A 23523-nucleotide genomic window follows, 5' to 3' on the forward strand; every position below is an offset into this window, starting at 1 on the left:
GTCATTATTTTTCATATATTTAATTAACTAAAGTATATATCATTTCTAATATTACAAATGATGTTAAATTAAGAAAAGATAAATACAAAATAATATTAAAATAATTTATTATTTATTATGTAATATTAAATTGGTATTTGTTATTGATGAATAATGTAAATATAATATCATTATATACAACAAGATTGTTGCTATAATTATATAATAACATCAATATAATTTATAAATTATTATATAATATTAGATAGAATGCAAATAATATTTATTTTTAATAATAATTAAAATATATTTTAACTTATAATTCCTTGTGATGCCATCATACAATGATAATAAGGGGGGAAATAGATGTAAGGTGTAGTAATCAACATCCATATGCCAAGTATACCCAATTTTTTAATTTTTAATATTAAAAATTATAAATAAACCCAAAATACTTAAATAATTAAAAGTGAAATGAAACCTATTGAAAAAGTAAATTATCAATTCATAATTTTTTTTTTCATATTACTATTTTAAAAAATAATTATCTTTTTTATAAACTTACAATTATTTACCTATTTGTATTTTTAGAAGTGAAACAATAATATTACTAATTTTTTTTGTTATATATAAAGTCACTTAATCATATTTTACATATGCTATAATATTATAACTATTCAAATAAATAAAAATAAAAGAGATTCAAAAATCTTATTCACATAACTAAAAATAATTATTTTTTAAATATATAATTTAAAATATATATAGTAAAAACTTATTATTATTTACCTGAATATGTATTTCTAAAAATTAAAAAATAATATTATTGAAATTTACATTTAATATATTTCTTAAAATGACATGTATGTATGTATGTATGTATGTATGTATGTATGCATGTATGTATGTATATGTGTGTATATATGTGTGTGTGTCGCACATGCCCCTGTGTATATATGTGTAATTATGATTAAAATAAATAAGAATATATATTTTTAAAATATTAAATATATAATTAATAATTATTATTTTTATAATATAAAACTCATATTCATATATTATATTTATTGAATATTGTCATATAATATATATATCTTAAAATAATTTAATTATATATTATAGATGCTATAATATTATAATTATTAAAACGAATAAAAACTAAAATTTTAAAAATCTGAAAAATACAATATTTTATGTGAAAGTTTTAAATATATAATTAAAGAATAATTATATTTAATTTAGTATTTTCTATATATATCTATCAAAATTAAATAATAATATTATTAACTTTTTACATAATATGCATTTCAAAATCACTTAATTATTTATATAGTAATCATTAAAATAAATAAGAATATACTTTTTAAAATATTAAACATTTAATTTATTATTTAAATTTTTTAAGTATAATACTAATATTAATATATTATATTTATTACTTCACTAATAAAAGCTTTTAAAAAAGCAAAATTTAAAAAAAAAATTATTCTCCAACTTGAAAATTATTTCTGTAAAAATATATCCCTTCCGTGTTCATAGAAGACAAAAAAAAATAAAAATGTGATACGTATGTAAAAAAATAATATAAAGTTCTAAATCTAAAAAGTAAAAAATTTAAATATTTTATCAAGTGCTCTCCTTTTGGCACGCCAATCTATGGACTTACCTCGGTAAGTGAGCATAGTAAAGTGAAAACTCCCTCGCAACAGTGGAAATAGTGCAACCCGTCACAGAAAACAGGCAGAAATATACGACAATGAAAAACAAAAATAAAATCTAACGACTACCGATGCTCGAATGGTCTTGCATCCCCTTTTGTTCATTGCACGTCGTTGATGGCCAAAGTCAGGTCGCCCTTCTCAAATAAGGATCGCCTTCGGCAAAATTATCCATTTTTCTTATTTGTCTATTATTTATTTATTTATTTATTTGTCTTGTTGTTTTATTTATTTGTTATTATTTATGTACCTACCCCTTGTTATGATTGGCCTTCTTGGGAGTTATGATTGTGAGGATATTATTATTTAATTGTTTATTTATTTATTTATATTATTTGTGGCTTTATATATAATTGGAAGGTTTATTTATATTGTCTTTGTTTTATTTTATTGGGCTTTGATTTATTATTAATATCAGTTATAATATTATTATTACATTCTCTTGTTACTAATTGATTAATTAAATATTATGCTTATACCTACCCGATTATTTTATTGGTTGAGATTTGGGGGTAAGTAAATAATATTATTTTATATTCTTACCTTGATTTTGGAAGGGGGTTGGTATAGAATATATTTTATTGGAATATTTTGATTGGAAGGGATTCTTCTATAGTTTTTGAATGACATTTTATTTATTGGGATTTTGAGCATTTGTGTCTATGTGCTTTTGGATATTTTTCTGTAACTTCTGGATTTTGGAATTGCTTGATTGGATTGGATTTTGGAAACCTTGTTGGTCTAGATTTTTGCTCTTCTATGATGACATTACCATCACTCTACTTCTAGGTTGGAGATCTTTTTCCATTCTTGTATTTTAATTTTTGAAAAGAGCTATTTTCTTTGTGTCTGCTAAAAGATTGTCTGTGGGAGATTGGGAAACATAATTGAAGAAAGGTTATTAATATTGAAATATATATATTAAGATTGGGGAATTAAATATTTGTATGTGTAGTCACATAAATCTGTCCATTTTAATTAAATGAATATTTCGTATTTATTTGATTAAAAATCCACTAGCCATCAATTAATTAAATTAATATTTAATTAATTCATCTTCAAACATTCTCCTATTTAATTAAATAAATTATTTAATTTATTTTAATTAATTCGTTCAACCTAATTCACAATCAATTAAATGAATAAATCCTATTTATTCAATTTAATCCATTTTCTTCTTTTAAATAAATTAAATAAAACATTTATTTAAATAATTTATTCCGCCCACTTGCATTTTCCTACATCTCCCACTTGCCTCCTAAATCCCTTTCCTAAATTCTTCTAGAACCTATCTAATCCTAATCAATTAGCCTAATCCATCCCCTAATTATTGACACATTCCCAAGCAACTTGGAGTCACTTCCCAAAGACTTCAAAGTCTTTGAAAAGCATTAAATGCTTGGTGTGTTCAACAAGCTAACCTCTAAAGTCTTCCAAACCACTTATGGCTCTTACATGACCATTTATGGTTAACCCCTAACTCAACCCTCATATGACTCATGTGTCTCCTCAAGCATTTATTGCTTTGACCTTGGTTATCCCTTTTACCTTTGCACGAGAGTTTATCCACTGGATAAAAGCTTTATTCTTTGAATAAAGAATTTATTCACTCAACCCAACCTTGACCTTAACTCCCAAGTTAACTCTCAAGTCATGTCAATCATTTAATGCTTATTCCCTCTCCTCTCAACCTATCTCATATTGACACTTGTCATCCTGGGATTGGGTTGAAAGCCATCACATGGATTGAATATCATTCAATCCTGACCCTTGTTGAGATTACTCAATCTTAACCATTCATTGCTCCATTTTTCCTATAAATAGAGCCCATTTCGTCATAATCCAAATCCTGAAAACTTGTATGCATCTAAGTTATGGAGAATTTTAGAGAGAATTTAGCATAAATCACTAATATCTTGTTATTTAGGCCTAAAATAAATCATTTTAGCATCATAGCATCTAATATTAGCTTTTATTCACATTTGCATAGCATTTTAGAGTAAACATTTCAGTCTTGAACCTCCATAAGCATCCATAGTGCAAAAAGCTGCTGAGAGTTACACTAGTTTGGAACTTGAAGAGGAGAGGAACAAAGGAGAAGGAGCTAATAGCATGTTAGGAGGAATTTAGAGATGTCTCATTATATTTACTTTCCTAGATAAATATTTCTTCATGTTTTTAGTGTCTCTTTTGATATTCCTGCTTAGGTTAGTTTTTGGTTAATTAACACTAACTGTTTCTTGAATTTTTGTGAGTTATTCGACCACAGGCTTAAGTCTAACTGTTGCGTATTTTGCAGAGCATCATTTGGTGAACCTGACGTGAATCCAAACACCCAAAAATATTTTTTTAAACAAAACTAACTTGTTTGACTGTTTAGCTTGACACACAGGTCGTGCTTTGGTGCTTCTATTCATGTGTTAGCGCTATTGTCTCTTTGTCTTCTAGCACTTTTGTTCTTACAATATCTCTATTGACAAAGAAGTAGCACTTTTGCATATCTTTTGGCGCTTTTGTGAATTAATTAGCGCGTGTGTTTTTATATTGGCACTTTTGTATTACTGTAGACATCTTTTCTTATAGCGCTTTTGTAATAGTTCAGCATGTTTGTGTTAAAATAGCGCTTCTGTTTTCATACAAACTAGCGCTATTGTAACAAAACGTTGTAAAAAATGCCATGTAATGGATGAAATAAATTTTCTTAGGCTTGAGGAAGCCCACCATGTTTTTGGTTTTTTCTAACTATTTGCTTCATGTACAGGTTTTAAAATAACTTACTTTTTTAGCTTAAAATCAAAAAACACGTCTTTTTGGTGCTTTAAAAATCACAAAAACAAAATTTCATTTCTTGCAAGTTAGGATCCATCTTCTTTTGGTGCTTAAAATTCACAACACAAAGTTTCATTTCTTACAAGTTAGGTTCACTTCATTTTTTGTGCTCTAAAAATCAAACTTTATTTCTTGCAAGTTAGGCTTCATTTTTGTTTTGGTGCTTAAAATCAACAAAACAAATTTCATTTCTTGCATCAAACTTAAGAAAATTCACAATCAACACTTCATTTTGGGCAATCTAAAAAGAACAAGCCACTTTTCCTTTAAAAGTTCAAAGCGATTTACTTCATGCAAATGTGTTTCAAATTCAATTGACTAGGATTTCAAATTCTAGTTTACTCAAACACATTGCTTTTTAAGTTAAAATGAACATCATGGTTGTTGGAGCAACATCTCCAAATAGATAAAACATCATTGCTATGACAAGTTAAAAAGAACAAGTGTATTTTGTGTTTGGCACACTTGTGCAAAAAGAGTTTGTCAAGTGGTCCTACTTCTAACACACATTATCCTCTCCCTTGGCTTTCATGGTCCTAGGTGCAAGAGAAAAGTGTTAGTAACACTCAAGTTTTATCTTTTTAAGAGAGGCCTGCCAAGAGACACATCACTCTTGGGAATGACCTCGTGCGGTAAATCCTTCGAGCCACTATAGAAATCAGGTATGAGTGAAACCTATAGCCTTGGGTATAGTTGTTTCTACAGTGTAACTTGCCAAAAAGACAAATGGGCACCACCACAAGTTACAAGGCTCTTAAGTGAGTGACTGCAGAATGAACTTATGTCCAAAAATATCAAAAATTACTAAACACCTTTAAGTAGTAGCCCACTTGTTCTATTGATTGAGGATATTTGTGATACAATTCAGTGCAAGAGCATAGATGGTTTTGCTCCCAAGATACTCACCATACATATTTCCTTGAGTAGAAACATAGCTTTTTGAAAATTCACTTGTGGCTTGATGAAAGTGTTGATTCCCCCATCATAGGGATCATCTATTTGTTATGCTCGTGCAAGACTTAGTATATCACATCCTTACCTACCACGATGGGATACATAAGGTATGTAGTACCAAAGTCAAAGAAATATCAAGATGTGGCCTGAATTTATCGCAACTGGTCATTTGACCTTAAGGATAAAGAGTGTTTGAAGTGTTTTTGTTTTATGTCAAAGACCAAGTGCAAATTGAGCCTACTTTAGGCTTTGGGAAAGACCTAAAATACATTTGAAGGAAAGGGTCATTAAAAGTTCAAAGGATTGGGTTGATCTAGACCCACACCCATTTGTGCCTTTCGAGGCAACATTCTTGTGTTTTTGTGCTTGCTTTGTTTTCTTATCAAAGAAAAATTAAAAATAAGTTCCAAAAACAAGTATTCATCCAACACAACATTTTTAAATACCAGCAAAAAGATCAAAAACAAAGAACAACAACCAAAGAATCAAACTATATGACCATTCTTCACATCTTGAGAAAGAAGAATCTTCATCAAAACATCAACTTGAAGAAAAGACCATTGAGCTCAAAGAGTCTTATCAAAAGGAAGAAATTCTTCTATCTTAATAGATAAATCTATGTCTCTCATAGAGCCTTCTTACGTCACATGCGTCTTTACCTTCAAGGGAAATCAAATGAGTTTGATCAAGAGTCATTAAACTGTGGAGCTTTTATGCAATATCGTGCTTTGAGTTATCACAAAAATAAAGGAGGCAAGATCAATCCTGACTTCTTTCCAGATATTTGCATCACATATAACATAGCTCAGGAAGAACCACCAATTTCCAAAAGAGAAGAAGAATAATTTGTCCCATATGTGACACAAAGCTTTTATTAAAGTTAACATTTCATCCATTATCATATCCATATCTCATCAACTCCATTCCAACTCTCAAAACACCCAAAGGTTTTTGTCCTAAGTTTTATTCTAATATTGCTTGAATCAAACACAAAACATCACTTTTTAGAGTGTCTCTACATCTAGGATAAACTTGTCCTAAGAGACATTTCTACACAGGTTAAAACTAGTCTATGAGTGCATCCTCTCATTACTAGGTAGTTAAGTCTATAACACATCTCAGATCTCTCTAAAGCTTATCACATAAAACTTTGTCAATCAAACACAACAAGTAAATTCAAGAAAGAGACTTTGGTAGCATCTACCTTTAGTGCTAGAGATCTGTATGTGAAAAACTTCACCAAACATCATTCTTTCATTCCATCGCCAACTCATCATCATTTTCATCAAACTTCAACAAAAAATTGTAAACAAAATCGCTCATACTAGATCAAGATCTCGCCAACAAGAAATTGAAGAGGAAGAGGAAGAAAATATCAATGAGTTCCAAGAAGCCCTTGGAATAAATGTAAATGATGAAAAATCTAGGCACTCCTACTCCTGCGGCAATAGAAAGGGTGCAACACAACCCTCTCTTCAATAGACTTTTGGATAAGATACTCAAGAGTAATGTTGATGCTCACTTTTTAAGACTTGCTCAAGAGGGGGCTAAACTACCCTCTAACTTTGATGTTGCACAACTAAAACAAGTATCAGAATGCCAAAGTCACAATGAAGATGAAAGAGGTCGAGAACATATCAGATACAACATCCATCAAGGTAATCCCCCACCTCCTCCTCCTCCAAATGAAATAGAAATGTTGCGGCAACAAGTTGAGAATCTTGCCCAACAACTTCATAGTGGCGTAAAAACCAATCAATTTTCACTTAATGACATTTGTCCCTATCCCTTTGATAGGAGTCTTCATATGCCACCTTTTCCATGAGGGTTCGAAACACCCAAGTTCGAAAAGTATAAAGGAAAAGGAGATCCTTGGGATCATGTTAGAGAATTCCATTCAGCGTGCCTCGAAGTGGCATACGAGGATACATACCTAATCTGCCCTTTTCCCCAAAGCCTAGGAGGAACAACCACATCATGGTTTTCAGATTACTAGGTGGCATTAAGACATTTGAAGAGTTAGTCCAGAAATTCTTGGCACATTACTCACACAACATTGAACGTGATATCACCATCGCTGATCTATGTAACACTAAACAAAAACCTAGTGAGCTATTTTCAATCTTTCTACAATGATGGCATCAAATGTCTAGCAGATGTTCTCTTCAGTTACCTAAACAAGAACTAGTGGAAATATTTATTTCCAACTTAAATGACGAAATGGAATTTCACCTCGACATAAAAGACACAAACTTTTTCAATGACATGATCACCAAAGGCTTAAAATGTGAGTGGGCTCTAATCAAGAAAGGGATTATCAAGATATATAATGAACCAAAGGATGGTCCTCACCCACGCTTCAATAGTGACAAACCAAACTTCTGGAACAGAAACAAAAATATCGTCAACGATGGAATTGTGGATGCAAGAACTATCAAAAGTGCACAACTTGTAGTTTGATTTGCAGGACAAAATCCCCCACCTAAGACTAACACAGATGCTCCTCCAAATCAAGGCTGCAACACATCTCAAGATGAACCCAGACAGCGTCAACAAAAACCAAAGCGAACGTACACTCCCTTAGGAGAACCCATCGAAACAGTGTTACGACAGTTGGTTTCTCAAAATCTGGTAACCTTACCCAAAACATCAAATTATGAACCTCAAGTCAAACCTTCATGGTGGAGGGATACTGAACATTGTGATTTCTATCAGGGGAAAGGACATAAGACAAGAAATTGTCACAGATTGAAAGATCTTATTCAAGATCTTATTGACCGAGGTGAAATCGAAATCAAAAGAGATGACCCAAATACAACAAACAATGATCATCTCATGTTTAAAAATCCACTTACATCACAAGATCAAAGGGGTCCTTCCACTTCAGGGAGAAACATATATACCACCAATTATATGCAAGCCGCATATAATTATACTATGAATCACCTGTATGATGCCAGTGAACAAATTGCACCTATTACCATCAAAAATCCCAGCTCCACTTGCAATGTTGTTACACGTCGCAGCAAGATTACCATAAAAGCAGCTCCACAAGGCACCCCATCTATCCCAAAGTAGTATAACCTTGTGGAATAGCTAGACAAAACGCCCACACTGATATCTATCTTCAAGCTATTGTGCCTATCTCCATCCCATTAAACAATCTTGGATCAAGCTCTCCAAGAGGCATCACTCCCTGCAAACCTAAATACAAATCAGTTCCAAGCCATGGTCGGAAATCTAAGATCATCACCTTGTCTCACTTTCTTAGAAAGTGACAACTCCTCCTTCCAGCAACCTCATAACACCTCACTCCATATTGAAGGGTTTATCAACTAGCATAGGATCAAGGGAGTCTTGATCGATAATGGAGGAGGCCTGAATATCTACACTCTACAATTAGTCACAACTTTGGGATATGCAAATGAATCAGTGGATCCCCACAAGAAGATAACAATCAAAGCCTATGATGATGTAGAACGTTCATCCAAAGGAGTTGTTGGGCTACCAATCTGAGTAGGCCCTCTGGTGAAACACATCATCTATCAAGTTTTGGACCTTACTCTACCATACAATTTATTGTTAGGAAGACCTTGGATACACGCCATGCAAGCCATTCCATCCACCTACCATCAGTGTATCAAGTTCTTGCATAATGGTGTAGAGATCACAATCCTGGGAGATGCAAACCCCTTTTGCATATTGTCATAATATCAGTCATCAACCAGAGATTACTGTTCCTAACAATAGAGAAGCCATCTCCTCCACATCATACATAAGTCTAGCCTCTCTTTCCAGTTCAAAAACCACTATACCCAAGAAAGAGAAGCTTAAAATGAAAGTAGCAGAGGAAGGTCCTGGGGAATACAATTTGAGCCAACTCTTTTGTGTGGGAAAAATGCCTACTTCTCCTAGAACACATGGCAAACCTCAAGGGTTACTTCAAACGTCACTGATCAATCTAGCATGTTCTTTGACGTCATTCATCCTGGGAAAGAGTCAAGAAGAAGAAACAAGAGATGAGGACTTAGCAGAATGGATCTATAAAGATCCCATCATCACCAATATTTCGCAAGCTAAGCTTCCCATAGATCAGTATGGGAAAGGCCTTCTCATTATGCAAAGAATGGGATATGATGGTCAAAGTGCTTTAGGGCATTATAAGCAAGGAAGACATGAACCATTGCAGCCAGAATTAAAGCCCAAAGATAATATTGGCCTAGGATTTTAAAAGGAGATTCTTCTTAAGCTCAGATTCAAAGGAAAACCAAGCAAACCACTCTATCAGCCTATTACAAAGAGGTCACCTTTTATTATAAAAGCAACATTGCAAGCCATGGCAACTACCCCATCAAGGCTAAAAATCCCAGCAAAACCATCTACAACACTCATCATCCCACCAATCAAACTAGTAACCCCATCAGCAGCAACAATAACATCAAAAGCACCATTAGTAGCACCAATTATATCAGAACCCCCAACAGTATCGACAACACTAGCAATTCCAGCAGAAGCAGCAGAGTCACCACTACCTATACTCCTCGTATTAGTTTCATTGATCCCCATAATCCTTCCTGCAACACTGATCACACCTGCAGTATTTAACTCAAGGGACATCCCAGTATGGTATAGTAATCGGATACTAGAAAGTGACTCAGAGACCGACTCACATGAATGGAAATTTGATTCCATCTAGCTTAATACTTCAGATGAGGAAGACACATCACTACCTCCACCCCACAAAGACATCCCTGTTTACGAAGAAGCACAGATAAAGACCTCTTGGGTTCCTGAGCTGGAAACATGTTCCACAGACCCTATGTCACATCCTACGCCTGATTCTGATAGGGAGAGTACCATCAACGATCTTCACTACAACATCTTAACCCTTACTGACACATTTAATGAACTTAACCTAATCGATGAGGTAATGCCCATTATCCATCCTGAACTAATCGAATGGAACCAACCTAATCCCCCATGTCTTGACCATTTCTAAAATGATGAGGCACTCATTGACTTCTTGGAACTATGGGATAACATACCAAGCGGGGAATACAAAGCTGGATTCGCTATTGACCTTAATAGTGCAACATACTTTGGGGTGGATGCCAAACCTTTTAGTTGCAAAAATATAACAATAAAACATGGATCTTCCATAAAAAACCACAGTGTGGCATTGTTTGATCCCACAAAAGTAAAAAGAAAGAGCATATCCAATGGTGAAAACCTCTCTGAGGTGCCTAAGGATGAAAGGTTTGACATCCTCCCCTCTCGTACACAGTAGGAACAATCAATGATTCTCATCAAAGAAACCAAAGAATACAATGTGGGGACTCCTGAAACTCCTCACCACATACATCTGGCATCTCTTTTAAATTCAGAGGAACAACCCAAGTTTGTCGAATTCTTCCAGAAGAACTAGATTAACTTCGCATGGTAATATGCATACATGCTTGGGCTTGATCCTGATTTAGTCATACATCTCGTCACCATAGCAGAAGGAGCCAAACCTGTCAAGTAGAAGCTTTGCAAGATGCATCCTCATATTGCAGTACTAGTCAAAGCAGAACTTAAGAAACTCCTGGATGTTGGTTTCATTCGACCAATTGATTATGTAGATTGGATTTCCAATATTGTGCCTGTCAGCAAACCAAATGGGGGCATTCATATTTGTACTGACTTCAGAGATCTGAACAAGGCATGTCCTAAATATGACTTCCCCCTACCAAATATCGACATCATAGTAGACCTAACAATAGGACATGCCATGCTTTCACTCATGGATGGTTTTTTAGGATACAATAAGATAAAGATCGCACCAAAGGATCAACATAAGATAGCCTTCACATGTCCATGGGGAACATACTGCTGGAATGTAATGTCTTTCGGTCTCAAGAATGCAGGAGCGACCTATCAAAGAGAAATAACAACCATCTTTCATGATATGATGCATACCATAATGGAAGATTATGTTGATGACTTACTGGCAAAATCACTAACAAGAGAAGGTCATCTAGACATATTAGAGAAAATCTTTGACAGACTGGAACAATATCATGTTCGACTCAACCCGAAGAAATGTGTCTTTGGAGTAACCTCAAGGAAGCTTCTAGGATACATTGTCTCAAGAAAAGGCATCGAGGTTGATCCTACAAAGGTCAAAGCAATCATTGACATGGCACCACCAAAGAACATCAGTTAGCTCATGACACTACAAGGGCAGCTACAATCCATTCGAAGATTCATTGCACAACTGGCAGATAAGTGTCACCCATTTACACACCTGTTACAAAAGAACATCCGATTTCAATGGGATACCAAATGCTAGAAAGCATTCCAAATGCTTAAAGACTATCTCATGAATACACCATTGCTGATCCCACTAGATCCAAGTAGGCCTTTACTACTCTATATATCAGCAACAAATACAGCATTGGGTGTACTATTGGCGCAACACAATGTAGAAGGGAAAGAGTGTGATGTTTACTACATCTCTCACACACTAGTTGGCTATGAACTCAATTACACCCCTATTAAGCAAGCTTGCCTAGCAGTAATCTTGGCAACCACTAAATTGAGGCACTATCTATTAACACATAAAGTACAACTCATTGCAAAGATCGATCCACTCAAGTACTTACTCAACAAAGCAGCATTGACAGACCGTTTGGGAAAATGGGTGATGATTCTCAGTGAATTTGCAATGGAGTATGTGGACCATAAGGCTATCAAAGGACAAGTTATTGTAGATCAGTTGGTCAATGCAGCACTCATAGGTAATCATCCTCTCATTTCCAATTTTCCAGATGAAGAGATATTCATGATCTCAATAGCACAACCATGGAAACTATACTTTGATGGTTCATACACTAGACATGGCTCGGGGGCAGGCATTCTGTTTATCACACCTCAAGGTGACAACATCCCAAAATCTTATAAAATCACATTTCCATGCACCAAAAATATAGCAGAGTATGAGGCCTTGATCAGAGGACTCAAGCTAGCCATACAATGGAAGTTACAAGAACTACAAGTATATGGCAACTCCCAACTTGTCATTCGGAAAGCAACAGATGAATATTAGACCAAGGATGACAAACTCATGCCATACAAACAAATGGTGGACAAATTAAAGGCATCATTTACTACTATCACCTTTGAGCAGATACCAAGAGATCAAAATCGAGCTGCTAACGCTATGGTTACCATTGCATCTCTCCTAGATCTTTCATAGAATTCAACACGCTACGAGTTCTTGGTAGAACAGCTTTGGATCCCTGCTTATGATATCCCTGAATCCGAGATGATATGTCGCCTTGTCGGTTCTGAATACCCATGGTATGGTGAGTACTACACCTATCTACATGATCACACACTTCCTCCTAATCAATCAAATAACCAACATAAAACCTTCATTTGCCAAACCGCTTGATATACCATTATTGTTGAAACCTTATACCGATGCAGTCTTGATGGTACTCTCCTTCGATGTCTGGAATAGGATGAGATAACAAAGGCCTTGGAAGAGGTACATGAAGGAATTTGTGGAACTCATGCAAGCGGTCTGTCACTAACCAAGAAACTCCTATGCACTGGGTACTATTGGTCATCTATGGAGAAAGACTCCTACTACTTTGTCAGAAAGTGAAAGAAATGCCAAGTTCATGGAGACCTGATACATGCACCAGCACAGGAATTGCAACCAATCACAACACCATGGCCTTTTTGTCAATGGGACCTTGACCTTGTGGGTAAAATCTATCCATCTTCATCCAACGGCCACAAATTCATTATTATCACCACCGAATACTTCACAAAGTGTATCAAAGTTGTTCCACTTACCCAAGTCACTAACAAGTAGATCGCCTCATTCATCCTCAATTACATCATCAGCTAGTATGGTGTACCCATGTCCATCATCACAGATAATGGTCTTCCATTCAAAAATTAGGATGTCCGTGAGCTCTGTGAGAAGTTCCACATCCAACACTACTTTTCCACTCCCTATTACCCACAAGGCAATGGTCAGGCCGAAGCATCAAACAAAAACATATTAACAATCCTCAAGAAGACAGTCAATGATGTCGGTCGTGATTGTCACATTCAATTTAATCTAGCATTATGGGCATACCGAACTAGCATTTGAACCCCTACAGGCGCAACTCCCTACTCACTAGTCTATGGCGCAAAAGCTATCTTACCTTTCGAGGTTGAGATACCATCTCTATGGGTTTCCTTACACAATCTCATAGATGATGAAGAATACAGAGTATCCCATCTTCAAGATTTAGAGCTACTTGATGAGAAGTGACAAGCTGCATACAATCACCTCAAGGCCTATCAGTAGTGCATGAGCAGAAGCTATAGTCATTGAGTTAGGCATCACACATTTGAGGTAGGTGATCTTGTTCTCTGAGAAGATCCTCGTAACCAACGAAATAGAGAACATCAGGGAAAGTTTGAATCAAATTGGCTAGGTCCATATGTTATCACTGTTGTATTTGGGTATGGGGCGTATCAGTTGGCTACTTCAGAAGGAGAACCGCTAGCAGATCCAATCAATAGCATGCACCTTAAAAAAATTTATACATGAGCTGCATAGAGCATCAGGCTCCCATACATACTAGAAAAAACACCAAAAACATTCAAAAAAATGTCCTGAAGAAAATACAAAAACATCAAAATAGTAAAGAAAAATCATGCATCCAAACGGTGAACAACCACTCTAGTGGCACCTTGGGTAAGTGCGATGGTGAAAACCTGGCAAACAGGCGCCACTCATAAAGGCTATGGATCCATTGTCTTTTAGGCTTGTTGCGATCACACTCATTTCATACACACATCCATCAGTCCAAAACCATGGCTTCTTATTGATCTGCAATCCAAGATAGTACTTCATGCATCTTGCATCCCACTTTTTCATAGTCATGTCTAAACTGGGGGCAATGCCCTTAACCTATTGATGGAAGTGGATTCTACATTACTTGTGATTTGTTGAGTTCTTCACCCAAAACTATCTTATAAAATCCAAAAACATTCAAAACTATCTCACAAAATCCAAAAACATCAGAAAACATCAAACAAACAAAAATATGGCAACACCTTGTACATACGTTTTTCAAAGCAGATACCAAGCAAACATTGTGAAATAATCAAATGATGACCACTTATCCAATCAACCAAACAATTAACATAAAACACGCAAACTTTCTACACAAGGATGCATCCTTCCTTACCAAAAACAAAGACAAAATGACAATTTTTTTTCTCTTTGACAAGAAAATTCGGTTTAAGCTATCAAATACCTGGTTGATTTATGGGTTATTTATTCATATCAGGTTCCTACAACATTGTTTGTGCATCTTCTGTGAATTATTCCGATGAAGTAACTAGGGCATGTACTAATGGTGTCTATGTAGGAAGTTCACTAAGCTATGTGATCTTATGCGAAATACAGTCATAGATCATTCCGGCTTGCTGACTACAGCGTATACCTCGAGCATATGAGCATGAACCATTCTCGAGGGTCCATATTATTTATTTCTTATATATGTTGTTTGCTTAAAGGTACAATGCTCTTTCTTTAGGTTCCTCCTACCTCATCCAAACTGGATAAAGGTTTTTATCTCTTATTACGATATGAACTGGTCTCAGGATATGATCGGCAAAAGATCAAGGAGGATGATCCAAGTCATGCATGAAAGGATATAATCCTTGTCTGTTCCGCAAGCAATACTTAGGTCAAATTGATCCATTATATCAAGTTACTTGTATTAACTTGCTATATCAAAATCCATGCAAGGCTTACTCAAGTCATCTTGAATCATTATGTCAAGTTGCTTGTATTTTCTTACAACATGTTAACAAGCTCGATGATGAAAAACAAAGCACTATGGATCGTCATTTCATCTCATCTATTTATATTGCATTTCATTGCATATCATCCATCCATTTACTCATTCATTATTCATATACATAATTTTGCATGCAAGTGTGAACAAAGTTAAAAATGAGCTGTTATGTGAAAATTGAGCTAGTTTTGGATACAATCGCGACAGAGTACTCTAATACATCATCAAGTGCATCATCAAGTGCATTCATCTATCATCATCCCATCATCATTTCATTACATTTTAGTCGCATTTGCATTACTCTTCAGCCATTCATTAGAATGCATTTAATATCATTGAGTTGCACTTTACCCCATATAGTTCATTCTCATCTTACTTGCACTAGTATCATTATATCCTTTCATTATTACCCTCATGACAATTAGATTCATTTACATAAATAATTGTCCTTATTTGCATTTATTACCATGATTACTCATTATTATACATTCATTTAAATGTCAGTTAGTGATCATCATTTATCATCATTTCAACACTTATGTATCATACATTTGTTTAGGTCTCCATAATTGCATACATTCATTTATCTATCCATTAGTTCAAGTGCATTCATTCATCCATTTTAGTATATTCTTCTACTCATTTTATCTCACTTAGGATTCATCAAATTGCATTCATTATCCCTTTTAATTGCATTAAGATGTAGTTATTCATGAGTTGCATTATCATCAGATTATCATTTTACTTCATCATATTTTGACATTTAGAATCATAAAACCATTTGTCTCAAACATTGGTTCATACATTATACATATGCATCCATTTAGAAATCATCATTTAAACATTTGTACTTTACATTTGTTTATCCACGTATGCATTCATTTTTTAAAAAACCATCTAGATGCATATCCATAAATAAATCATTCATTCAAAAGCATTACATTAACATCATTGCATATCATTATCCCATCATTGTATTAATATAAAATACAAAATACTATCTATACCATCATAAATCATCATTTTTATTATGTATACATAACAAAAATGGCATTACATACATCAGGCATTCTATCCCAAAAACATCAATGCACACATGTATCAACCTGCATCCACATGTTAGCATAGATCATCATAAAGCATGCATATAGGAATCATCTCATAAACACATACATATAGAAAAGAACAAGTATCCATTTGAGCATAACTCATAAAATCACCATCAAGCATAAACTCCATACATATCAAAATGCATATCATCACAAAATATGGGATATCCTCATATATATCATCTCATATCTCAGAGTACAATGAAGTCCACAAAATCGACTACCAAGAGCCATCCAAGGTACAGTCCAAAATGACAATATCAAAATATACAAAATTCTTTCTCAGATGCCACTCTGACCAGATGTTGCACCACCATCACCACCTACTCCCCCACTAGTCCCTGAACCATTCGATTTATCTCTCCGTGGAGGCCCCATCAAACCCCCACTAGCTTTTGCACCACCTGACCTATCTCTCCATAGAGGACCCATCACACCCCCACTGCTCTGCATCCTCTAAGACCACTCTGATCTGGCCTTCCACGTCTGTGAATAGCTCAGTGCTCACTGACTAGCTGGCACCACTTGCTCATATAACCCCCACCAATACTCTATCTCAGCCTGTGCTCACCGGACCTCCCTCACCATAGCCTCCACAGATGGCCCCTATCCTAGTACTCCCTCCAAGGCTCGCACTCTCTCCTACAACTAGATCACTCTCTCCACTGTATCATCCCTCTCCCACAACACTATAGTCAGCTCTCACTCTCATGCAAATAGTTGCACATCTCTAGCTGCAACCTCTACCTCCAGATCCTCCACCCATGTCTCGACTGTTGTAAGTCAAGTCTGCAAATGTAATATCATATGGTCCCGAAGATCTCCAGTGGCTCCCTCCCCTATCTCCATAGGTGCCTCACTTGTCGCTCCCTCTCTAGTGGCACCCTCCCCTCTATCCATCAGTACCTCCCTCTCCCCCATACCTCTCCCACCCAATCTAACTCCTCCCTACATCAAAGGTCCCTGTGATATCTGCAATGGAAAACCGCCTCTCCCTCTCCACTGAACTCGACCACCACCATCCCCCCACCACCACCTACACCATCCCCCCCTCCTCCTCCTCCATCACCACCATCCCCTCTCCCTCATCCATCTACTATAGGTCCTCGACCTCCTCTCCTCCTCTGTCTCCATCCCCTACCCTCCTCAAAATCTGGAATCAGCTTTGCAGGATCTGATATTCGAGGAATCGGATGAGCCTCCATATACTGCATATACTCCTCTGACACCCCTACATCTACCATCCTTGGTCGTATATCCCATGGTCTCTCCTATAGCATCCAAAAATTTGCTAATGCCTGATCATAAGGTAGTATTGGCCCCCATGCATACCTCTCTTGGACCACCCTGGTATACTCTCTCAATCCCCTAGGCAAACCCTGCCACTGTCCAAACTGTCTCAAAACTCTGCTAGGCAACTATCTCTCCACATGGTAGGCTATCCTCCCAATGAGGAATCGGGTCATGAACACATATTGCAATGCCTCTGCATCATCTTCCCAGGGCTCACACTCAATATACGGTCTCCAGATCACTGCATCCAGATCATCTAGTGCCTGTCGCCACCACTCTAACTTCCCCAGGTGGGGCTGACTCATCATACCACTATACATATATACATATGGCTGGTCGACTACCCAAAATCTCAGACTAACTAGTCAGGTAACTGGTAGGTGCTCCCACGCCCAAATATCCAGTAGTGTGACTCCCACTGCCAAAGAGCCCCTCCCGCAGTATACTACCTCATGAAGCTCTTGATATAAGTGCACCAGCACACATGGTCCCCATTGGAACTGGGTCCCCTTTGTCATCATCTGCTCAATCACCTGACCCCAACCAACAACAAGTCCATGTGATCGTCGATCTGGGCACAGTAGTCCCCCCACAATCCTTGATAGCACTACTGGTAATAGCTCATACAACGCGGCTATGTCCTCCCAGGCTATCGATCCATCATCAATATAGACATCCTCCTCAAAAAATCTCTACACTGCTAGGGTCCCCCACGCTCTATCATATGTCACCAGCTCACCTCGAATGAGAATATGCAGGATGCGCCATACATCCTCCAATGTCACAGTCATCTCCCCCTACGCTAAGTAAAACGTGCATGTCTCACTATGCCAGTGCTCTACCAATGTTGTAATCAAACCATGATTCATCCAAATCATAGGCATATACATCATATCGTACAAGCCAGTCGCTGCAATACAATCCACCTCAGTCTCGATCAACTGATCGTGCAACCCCTGTGTGGTTGGATGCCTCTCGTGCAACTGTAAGACGCGAAGCTCCTCCTACACAAGTGCATCAACTAGCATCATCAGTTATTTTGTTTCAAACTTTCTTAAGTTTAAACCTAGACTATCAAAAGATACTTTGATCAAGTATCTTCGGGTCTCAACAGGTAAGCAATCTTGGCACACCTAGACTTCAAAAGGCATTTATCCTAATGACCTAAGTCTCATCAGGGCTGCTATGGTTCAAAACAACTCTAACCTTCATCTCTCCATCCATCCATCATTGGCATCAGAAGATTTTTGTTCACACAAACTGGGGCATCTATTATCTTGTACAAAAGCGTTATCTTGCAAACAAAAGTGCTATCTCCTAACAATAGTGCTATTACCCTCATAAAAGTGCTTAATAAACTATGCAAAAGCGCTCAAAACCACAAAAGCATTACATTAGCTATGCAATAGCACTAAATCAACTGCTCAATAGTGCTCAAACACCTAGGCAATAGTGCTACCCTTCGCAAAAGTGCTAAAACGACTACAGAATAGTGCCATTGTGGCACAATAGTGCTAATTAAATTGATAAAAGCGCCAAAAACAAAGTTCTAGCGCTATTGCCTTGACTCAACTTGGACCTAGCTAAAAACACATCAAAAATACATAAAATTCAAATATTCAAATTCACATACCACTGGTTCGTAGTCATCTAGCTGCTGGAATTGATGGACTCGCTCTAATCGGTGCTCTTCTATAGGAACCGACATCCTGACTGCTCCTTTCTCTTCTTGAAAGTCACTATCAGAGCTACAATGTCCCTATGGTCGTGGATACAAATGAGCCTGTTTTCACACCTTTCTCCCTATAAACCCTCTGTTGTACCCCTAATTTTTTTCTCTGCTCACCATCGTGGTCCCCATGAACTTCTCGAGCCTCCCATTTCTCCATTTCATCTCCAATTTCTTCTATTTTTCACTAGCATTGCTAAATTATTCTCTTCTATCACCCTGCCAATTTTCATTTTTTTTCGAGATATCGCCCGATTTTTTCAAAATTTCTTGGCCCATCACTCGGGGGGGCATACCACCCATTAAACTAACATTTTGTGGGGCATATTTCTTTACACCTATGTTTCTTTCTTTGAAACGATGCGACAAACCGCACCGTCTTAAAGAGGGGCAAATGTAGTCACATAAATCTATCCATTTTAATTAAATGAATATTTTGTATTTATTTGATTAAAAATCCACTCGCCATCAGTTAATTAAATTAATATTTAATTAATTCATCTTCAAACATTCTCCTATTTAATTAAATAAATTATTGAATTTATTTTAATTAATTCATTCAACCAAGTTCACAATCAATTAAATGAATAAATCCTATTTATTCAATATAATCCCCTTTCTTCTTTTAAATAAATTAAATTAAACATTTATTTAAATCATTTATTCCCCCCACTTGCATTTTCCTACATCTCCCACTTGCCTCCTAAATCCCTTTCCTAAATTCTTCTAGAACCTATCTAATCCTAATCAATTAGCCTAATCCATCCCCTAATTATTGTCACATTCCTAAGCAACTTGGAGTCACTTCACAAAGACTTCAAAGTCTTTGAAAAGCATTAAATGCTTGGTGTGTTCAACAAGCTAACATCTAAAGTCTTCCAAACCACTTATGACTCTTACATGACCATTTAACCCCTAACTCAACCCTCATATGATTCATGTGTCTCCTCAAGCATTTATTGGTTTGACCATGGTAATCCCTTTTACCTTTGCACAAAATTTTATCCATTGGATAAAAGCTTTTATATTTGAATAAAAAATTTATTCACTCAACCCAACCTTGACATTAACTCCCAAGTTAACTCTCAGATCATGTCAAGCATTTAATGCTTATTCCCTCTCCTCTCAACCTATCTCATATTGACACTTGTCATCTTGGGATTGGGTTGAAAGCCATCACATGGATTGAATATCATTCAATCCTGACCCTTGTTGAGATTACTCAATCTCAACCATTCATTGCTCCATTTTTCCTATAAATAGAGCCCATTTCTTCATAATCCTGATCCTGAAAACTTGTATGCATCTAAGTTATAGAGAATTTAAGAGAGCATTTGGCATAAATCACTAATATCTTGTTATTTTGGCCTAAAATAAATCATTTTAGCATCGTAGCATCTAATATTAGCTTTTATTCACATTTGCATAGCATTTTAGAGTAAACATTTTAGTCTTGAACGTCCATAAGCATCCATAGTGCAAAAACTTGTTGAGAGGTACACTAGTTTAGAACTTGGAGAGGAGAGGAACAAAGGAGAAGGAGCTAAGAGCATGTTAGGAGGCATTTGGAGATGTCTCGTTATATTTACTTTCCTAGTTAAATATTTCTTTATGTTTTTAGTGTCTCTTTTGATATGCCTTCTTAGGTTAGTTTTTGGTTGATTAACACTAACTATTTCTTGTGTTTTTGTGTGTTATTCGACCACATACTTAAGTCTAACCGTTGCGTATTTTGCAGAGCATCAGTATGCTTTTTATTTATTGTGTTGGGTATTTCCATGATTTATTATGGCATTTGGGAATAAATCTCATGTCCTTACATTTGTTGATTGTTGAGATTCTTACTTGTTCCTTGTGATATATTCGTTATTGCATATCTCCTGGATAGGTTTTGAGTCATAATTTATGCCATAATGAATCTTCTGAGTCAATTGTGAGTCTGCATTTCCATTTTTTTGAGTTCTTAGTCCCTGAAATAGATGCTCTTTTATGTTAGGCCAATGCGCCATCAATGCACTATTATGTTCTGTGAATGCCCTACTATGTTCCGCAAATGCGCTAATCTGATTGGTGGATGTGCTAAACTGCTCTATATATGGGTCTTTGATCATTTGTCAGTTTGTGATGCATTTTTTTGGATTTTGTCTTGTACCAGGGGCTTTTTGTGGTTGTCTTGAGTTTTCACTAAGATATTTATAGATCAGTATCATTCATTTTATTGTTGATTTGTGCTCTAACAAGGTGGTTGTGCCTTGTCATTGAGGTTTGTGCATATATGTTGATTAGTGGTGCACGGGCACTTAACAATTTTGTTGAATTTGTTTCCAGGATGTTGGAATCCTATTCTTAGCTTTGTCATAAGGCCAAAAGATGATTGAGTGTGTTCAGAAATGATTTTAAGGGCCCTAAGAGTCTTTGTTTGGCCAATGATGGTATGTGAGCTCTCAAGGGTGCTAAGTACAACACTTACTAGGCTAAGTTGTTTTTTGGGTTAATATAGGTTGGTTGGTATTATTTTGAGGTTGTTGATGTCATATGAGTCAGTTGGAAGTGACCAATCTCGGGATTGAGAAGAGTTTCTCACCAATGCAAAAATTGCACAAGTTGCAAAAGTTGCTCATAGCAACTTTGCAACATTTTCACCAAATCTTGTACACCATCGGCTAGTTGGTTGTCAAAATTGGTTGTAAGCATGTGTAACTACTTGAAGGCTAATATAAGGCTTGGAAAAAATGATGAGAATCGGTTGTTGAAGATTTGAAGCAAATCAACAAGTTTAGTTTCTCCATTTGGTGTGTTTTCCAAGTTATTACATGTTCTTTGCAAGTTTGTACAACCTATACGGATTGATAATTCTCGAACACGGACTTCAATTGCTAGACTAGTGTCTTACCTTTTTTTTCTTTAGGTTTGAAGTCTTGACGTGTTGTAGTTTATAAGTTATCTTCATTTTGTTGCAGGCAGGTTCAAAAGTCCTAAAAATGAGGGTTTTGAGAGCACAATGACTCCAACCTAGCATTTCATGGTGGGTATCCACTCTAAAACCTCATGGAATGTTAGCTTGTAATTTATTTTATGTTTTCTTTTTGGTTTTGAGACAACGGAAACTAAACCAAAGATTTGCCACCATACCCTAGGCTTGGTACATTGAGTTGGCAAGCATTAGGTAACATGGGTAAAAGGCCCTGATTGGGTGAATCTGATGGAAGGAGGTGAAGGATGGTTGAATTGTAAATCCTTATGGAAGTACCTAAAACTAACATGAGATCACTTAGGCAATAGGACTGGTGAAGGTGTTTAAGAAAATCCCTACATTTTAGGCCTAGTTATCCCTATGAGGGTTAAACATGTTGACGATAGAACCCACCTCCAATTTTGAGATATTATATGTAACTCCAAAAAGGGTATTTGGAATGTCAAAGTGTTCATAGGTTTGTAGAGGAAGATAGACAGATAATCACAGAATACCCCATTGTTAGGGCTACTAGAATTAGGTCTCCTATTAGGCCTAAAATTTAGTTTGCTTGTGAAGCTTGGGATCGATAAATACCGAAGCCCTTGGGGAAGGAGTAGGGTTGGGAACCCATACAAAATCATCCATCCTTGTGTGAGTAATGTGGGGAATGAAAATGTTGTAGTAGAGGGGTTGAACTCTCAGGTTGAGTGTGAAAGGGAGTTAGTAAACAAGGTCTCCTAAGCAAGAGTATGGAACTCACAAAACACAAAGTGCTTATCCTAGTCTAAGGACCTTGGGAAGGTCATAGAGGGTAGGTCATGTAGACCCTTGGAGGGTGTGAAGGTATAGAATAATTGGATGGTTCTAGAGTATCTTTGAGGAGATGCCAAGACAAGGTAGCCACAAGTAGGAGTGAGTCAATTCCCTCTACATCCAATCGATTGAACAAAGTGGTGTATGTCAGACCTAGAGGTAGAGTCAAAAGCCAACAACACTCTACCAAAGGCAATGAGCCAAGAGGCCATCAGGAAGTTGGTCCAAGATATGCTTACTGAATTCTGGGTGCAAGAAACCAAGAAAGGCAAGGGCAAAATAATTGAAT

This window comes from Cryptomeria japonica, unplaced genomic scaffold (genome assembly GCF_030272615.1).
Source record: "Cryptomeria japonica unplaced genomic scaffold, Sugi_1.0 HiC_scaffold_16, whole genome shotgun sequence".
Taxonomy (NCBI): Eukaryota; Viridiplantae; Streptophyta; class Pinopsida; order Cupressales; family Cupressaceae; genus Cryptomeria; species Cryptomeria japonica.